Here is a 6885-nt window from a genome sequence, read left to right as displayed (position 1 = left end):
AAAAGGACTCAATTGTATATCACCAATTATGAATTCTTTTTGAGATGCAAAAAGAATTATTTTTGTAGAAATAATTTTTTTTCATAATTGGTGACATACAATTGAATTCTTTTTGAACTCTCTGTGCTATCTGGGATTATTTTGTTATATTATATATGTGTTTTAAATGTATTATTTATAACTTATTTATAGTTTATTTCTTTATATATTCTAATTGTAATGTAAATGTACGTGTGAATGTGCGTGTGTAAGTGATGGGTTGAGCACATATATGTGTGTTGCATCACATTTTTTAACCACACCAGATTTTTTATATTAATATCTGACAGTCCGCAGTCTGTTTAAAGTGGGACGGAAAAATGTAATGCGTTGCACTTGTATATATATTATGTAAATAAAATAATGTTAAAAAAATAAATAGATGTAAAAGAATAATATACTTATCCAATAAATATTTGCATTAAATATCATATATAAAATTATAAAATTTTATAAACAAAATATATATAAATATTAATTAATGTATGTAATATTTAATATAATTTTGAAAATTAATATTTTTATCAAAAATTAAAAGTAATGTGTATAATTAATACTAAAATATTTTACATAATTACTTAACAATAATCATTTGTAATTCATTACTAATTTTTGAATGATGTTAAACTATATAAAACAAGAGTACATAAAGAAATAATTAAATAAATTTTTTTTAATTATTGAGAAGTTTGAAATATTCAGTTTATTATATAATTCAATTTATATAATATTTATAGTTTATTATATAATATTCAATTTATCATATAAAATATACGCCCATAATATGCACGTACGCGCGCGCGCGCGCGCGTGCCACACTTTAAAGTACCGCCAATTTCTCCCACCACTTATTTTAATTCATATTTCTGAGTGCATGTCATAGGCCGGTATTCATAGTCGGATCTTATATTTAAGATCATCTTAAGTACTGTCTTAAGATGCCATCAGCCAATCACAGAGTCGTATTAGCATCTTAAGACATTGCTTGAGACGATCTTGAAATAAGATTTGACTATGAATACCGGCCATAGGCGGTGCTGAAAGTGTCTCCCACTTCCCCAAGATGGAAGTTTGTACCCCCTGGACGCAATGTAATGACTCTTACTTCATGGTAATGACCACGAAGTAAGACTAAGGAGACGTATCTTCCATAGTGTAAAGCGAAAAAGTTGGTTACGAAAAATGTTCTGTATGTGGCCAAGTTTGCCAAATGGAAAAACCTGGACCATTTCGTCGCCATTTTGAAATTTGTATATGTACATGGTATTACGTTTAGTTGAGTTAGTAATAAGTAAGTGTGTGTATGTAATGTTTCATACACACACTTACTCATTACTACCTCAACTAAATGTAATACTTATGTACATATACGAACTTCAAGATGACGACAAAATTTACTTATTACTAACTCAACTAAACGTAATACCATGTACATATACAAATTTCAAGATGGCGACGAAATGGTCCAGATTTTTCCATTTGGCAAACTTGCCCACATACAGAACATTTTTTGTAATCAACTTTTTCGCTCTACACTATAGAAGATACGTCTCCTTAGTCTTACTTCGTGGTAATGACTTGAGCACGCGCAGCGATCATAAGGTTTGTTTTTTATTCCTGCACTGCTGCACTAGTGCAATAAGTTAGAATGAAAAAAAAAAATGTTTGTCTTATTCTATCTCATTGCACCAGTGCAGCAGTGCAGGAATAAAAACCAAACCTATTGGCTGCGTTTCGATATTCACTGCCAGTACTTAAAATCTATAGTTTACGTCACATACACTGTAGAATTTCAGTACTGACAGTGAATATCGAAACGCAGCCTTTCTCACGCTTTTAGTCACAAGCGCATGCTCTGTTTAGCACAAGTCATGGTAAAAATGCGCGAATTTCAAATGTCTATATACATATTTTTACGAGCATCTCGTTTTACGTGGGAAGTCGCAAACCCATGTGGTGCAGAGAATGCTTTGCACACACACACACACGGAGGGGGGGTGCAAGGGGGGCCTTCGGCCCCCCTCCCGCACCCATCCCGTCCAAGTCGCTAACCCATGTGAACTTTACTTTGCTTGCAATGTACATAGGCAACCCATGTATATTGCAAGCAAAGTAAAGTCCACATGGGTTAGCGACTTGGACGGGATGGGTGCGGGAGGGGGGCCAAAGGCCTCCCTTGCACCCCCCGTGTGTGCGTGCGTACGTGCGTGCGCGCGCGCGCGCGCGCGCGTGTGTGTGTGTGTGTGTGTGCAAAGCATTCTCTGCACCACATGGGTTTGCGACTTTCCACCTTGCGTAGGGGTTTTGCTAATCTTTACAGTATTTATTATTTTTAGTATATGTAGACTCATTTATTATTAGTTACTATTAGAATATAAGGAAGTCGTTAAAAGTACACATACATTTTAAATTCGCGCCTTTATTTCATGCACATATGACCACCGAGCATGCGTATATGGCTGCGAAGCATGTACATATGACTGTAGAGCATGCGCACATGGCCGTGGAGAGTGTTCGTGTCGCTACATTTCGTCGGTATGACAGATTTCTTAACCTGAATATTCGACAACTTTAACGATTATTATTTCGCTTTCCGGGGCAAAGCGACACTTTTTTTTGCCAGATTCGTTCGTTTGAAGCAAAACTGCATCAAATAAGCACAACTACATCGATATTTGAATACCAGTGCCTAAACTGAATAATTACCTTATTTTCCAACCCAAAATATATGTAAAATCAATTTACTCACCAGTAAATATCCATTAGGCTGTGCAAACACGGGCCAATTTTTTAAATAATCGCTTACTAAAACAGCAGACTCTTGCAATTGTTGAACAGAAGACTTCCCTTTTTGCGTTTCTATTGGTCTAGTTTCTTTGAGATACTGAAACCGCAAAGAATGTCACCGATCAACTGCGTAAAAGTTCAGGCCAAGACTCAGTATTATATTTTAAATGAGCGATTGCAGTTTTTATTGTAGAATTATTTGAATCACAATTTCCTGAAAAATATTAAAAATATAAAAAAAGAAACATTACCCTGGTAGAAATTTCCTTGCCGGCGCTACGACATTTGTCAGCGCCATGCAAGTTTGCCACGCTACAGCCTTATCAAAAAAACTGGAAAAAGATCGAGGCCGGAATTCATAGTCGAATCTTATTTAAGTTCCAGCTTAAGCACGATCTTGAGACGTCAATGCTGTCATTTCATTGGTTCAGTAAGTCTCAAGTCGGCTCGAGGCTGGACTTAAGACAATGCTTGAGCTTAAGATCGGTCTATGAATCCCGTCCCTAGTTTAAAGTGCCTTTTCATGCTGACACTCGACGCTCATTTTTTAGCGTCAGAAAGTCATGTGACCATGATTGTTGCCAGCGACAACTGAAATCCATGAAAAAGGATACAGCGTCGAATTTTGAGCGACAACTTAACCTATTTTAAAGCAATAGTGGGTACGTTCGGGGAGACGCTATTAGCGCTATTAGCATCAGTTTATTCTTGTTCTACTTTTAATGAGTAATGAAGATGGACTGATGCTGGTAGCGCTAATAGCGTCTCTCCGAACGCACCCAGTATACACATACAGTATCGTCAGAATTATTCGGTATTGCCATCTTGTACATTAAAATTTGACATTGTTCTTGCAGATGATGGAGTGACCGTAATAAAAAACAGAGTACCAAACATAAATAAAAAACAAACAGTGATAACGCAATTGCACAAGAAAAATACAAGTAATTTAATAATGGTTCTTGCTCCCAATATGTATATATAAAGAATAATAAAATCATAGTTTATGTTTTAATTTAGAATTATTTTTTCTTTTTTAAATATGAAGGGAGAAAGATAAACTTTGAATTGATTTAGCTAAAAAACCTTAATTTTTTCCAGACCACGCATTAAAAATTAAGTGACGAGCATTAATATAGTATATTTAATTTGTATTAATATAAAAATGTCGTATACATACAAATATAATACATGGCTAAATGAGTGTGTGACAATCATTAATAAGAAAAAACAAGAAAATAAGCGGAAAAAAAACTTTGATTTGCACAAAAATTTTGCTCAGATAGTATTCCTTGTATTGGCGTAACAAAATCTAGACATAAAATTTAAATATATTATAAACAAAAAAGTTTCACATTATTTTGATACAATTATTAAATTACTTGTATTTTTCTTGTGCAATTGCGTTATCACTGTTTGTTTTTTATTTATGTTTGGCACTCTGTTTTTTATTACGGTCACTCCATCATCTGCAAAATATTAAATAATATGTACCAAATAACAAATATAAATATATGTTAAGTAAATATAAAATATAAAATATGTAGATTTTAACATATAACAATTATAAAAAATAATTAACCTAATAAAAGATAAAAATACAGTATATCAGGATCAGTTATATATTGTGTATAGCCTTGTAAACAATCATGTTCTGCGATATCTGCTTTATCGCAGATTGTTTCGCATAACCCACAAGTTTGGACAAGATTGATAGATTCATCCTAAAATGCATCAAATTTAAATTAATACAACAAATATTTTACGTACGTCAGAGTTCATTTTTTATTATCGAGGCAAAATTTGAATCGGGATGATCAAACATAATCCAGCGACCGACGCTAATTGTGTTGTGAGTGCGCGACACTCACACAAACTTTACTTGCAATAACGATAAGGGTGTCGAGTGACACCTCGCGTGATATCACCGTCCGGCCTTGCTACCGGGCATCACACCGGCCTTCACACCGGACATCGCACCGGGCAACATATCCGGTGACTACTTATTTCGCCACCCGAAATCTCCTGATTTCTGGTGGAATGCGTCTAGCTAGCAATTGCTGGCTAAGCTAGTGCACGGGCCAAAGGCCCGTGACCGCGAGTGACATCCCTTAGTAACAAGCCGAATAGCTGAGTATATAAAGGCTAAGGAAAGAGAACGAGTGGGCTCATAATTAATAATAATAGCGACGAGTATATGTCGCTCGTCGAAGCTACCAACTGTAGTTAGATATACATCTTTCGGGTTCGATCAAGAAAGTGTAGAGGAAGAATAAATATATATCTCTTGTTATTAACTCTCGGCGTTATCTTTTGGAAACCTGATCCCGAGGAGTCATCGGCAGCGATCCCGCACTGTATCCCGAGACGAGGGATACAACAAATTGGTGGCAGCGGTGGGATTCACTGCCGAAAGATACCGAAAAGGAAAAAACGCTCCCTAACGGACTCAACATACAGAGGAAAACCGCCGAAGAGAAACATTAAAGCCAGGGCAACAATTCACCCGAGGCGCAACGAAGCCGACCTGCTGATCATCCGAGACAAGGAAGGAAGATAGCACCGGACAACAGCGATAGCGGTGTTATCTAAGATGACACCGACCTACCGCAACGTGACGCACCAGCCACTAGCAGCTGAGCGACGGACAACATGCGGCGATACATCGCAATAATGTAAGTCCACAAAACTATTTTGTATACAAAAAAACAAAAAAAAAAAAACTCGCGATAGCGAATGTCCGACGACAATAGTACACCGATAAGAAACGAATCGTGGCTATTCAGTGCAACGGCGGCGCAATCCATACACTATCGCGAGTTAGAATTAGCGTGGCGAGCGGCACAGGCCCTCCGCGAGGATCGAGATAACGATCGCAGGGCCTTAGGGCGTCTCCTAGACGGCGATAGCGAGCTACCCGAGCACGTCATACGTGAGCGAGAATTTCCTTTCGGGGCCCTCGACGCCAGTTTATTTTCCACCGACGCAGTTGACGTGACACGACGGGAACGTGTGGACAGACGAACGAGACCGTACGTTAGTCGTACTCCGAGCCGCGTATCTTCACGAGGTGAATTTTCACTGACCTCATACGAATCCGATATCTTTAACCCTGAAGAAATTTTTGAGAGATACAAAATGAGTACCAACGAACAAGCCCAACCCTCGGGAACTCAACAATCAGAGGCTCAACATTTCATAGCCGACGCAGAGCGAGAACTTCAAGAAATACACCAAGAAGTTCGCGAAAACCCAGTTGCACGAGCAGCACCGCCAAACGTAGCGCAAGAGAAAGACAATAAAGTCCGGGACACTCTGCGCGCGGTGATTCAAGAATTACGTCGGTTACAAACAGACATAGACGCCGTACGGGAAACGCAAGTACACACTCAGCGCATTCACGACTATCGACCATCGCGACTCAGCAGGAGAGACACAACCTAGGTAGATCACGATGATGTTCGCCACCAGCGAGGTCGCGGGTCCCTACCGTTAAAAGAAGCACGCTGCATGATCCCTGAATTCGACGGGAATGCAAGCAAACTACAAGAGTTTCTAAGCGCAATGACATATGCGGTCGAAAACATCGACCCGAACGATGAGGTAACTTTGTTAGGAGCTATCTTATGCACCAAATTGAAAGGACGCGCAATGTTGGACTTCCAAACGCGAAAAATTTGCGATTTTGAACAACTAAGACAGGAATTAGAAGCGTGCTACGTGAGTAAAAAGAGCACCACACATTTACAAATTGAATTTAATACTCTCAAACAAAGAACCGGAGAAAATGCGCGAACCTACGGACTTAGAGCAGACAAACTAACAATGGATTTGTACGAGTCCATGATAGAGGATCAACAACATTACACAACGGAAAATAAACGCGCGATATTAGATATCCTACAACAACAAGCGCTTGAGAATTATCAGATAGGGCTAAACAACGACACAAAAGCCGTAGTCAGATCACGAGGCTGTGCAACGTTGCAGGATGCGATAGCTGCCGCGACCGCAGAAGAACGAATAAAGGGAACGACAGTTTCCCGCCCAAAACCCAAA

At 38.4% G+C, this 6885-nt stretch overlaps 1 protein-coding gene and 1 long non-coding RNA gene across 12 annotated transcripts in view; both read right to left on the bottom strand.

Moving 5' to 3' along the window:
- The window catches only part of LOC105837331 (fasciclin-1), a 412374-nt gene that overhangs the window by 337689 nt on the left and 67800 nt on the right, over window positions 1–6885 (bottom strand). The gene's annotated exons all lie outside the window — the stretch shown is intronic.
- LOC105833243 overlaps window positions 1–6885 on the bottom strand; it is an 80125-nt gene that overhangs the window by 22202 nt on the left and 51038 nt on the right. For all 9 annotated transcript variants that reach the window (XR_004963769.1, XR_004963768.1, XR_004963770.1 and 6 more), the window contains one exon: window positions 2789–3040. This is a non-coding gene — a long non-coding RNA (uncharacterized LOC105833243). The remainder of the gene's footprint in view (window positions 1–2788; window positions 3041–6885) is intronic.

Source organism: Monomorium pharaonis, chromosome 6 (assembly GCF_013373865.1).
Source record: "Monomorium pharaonis isolate MP-MQ-018 chromosome 6, ASM1337386v2, whole genome shotgun sequence".
In the NCBI taxonomy this organism is placed as follows: Eukaryota; Metazoa; Arthropoda; class Insecta; order Hymenoptera; family Formicidae; genus Monomorium; species Monomorium pharaonis.
Note: the sequence above shows the minus strand (reverse complement) of the source record. Positions and strands in the feature narration are given on the sequence as shown.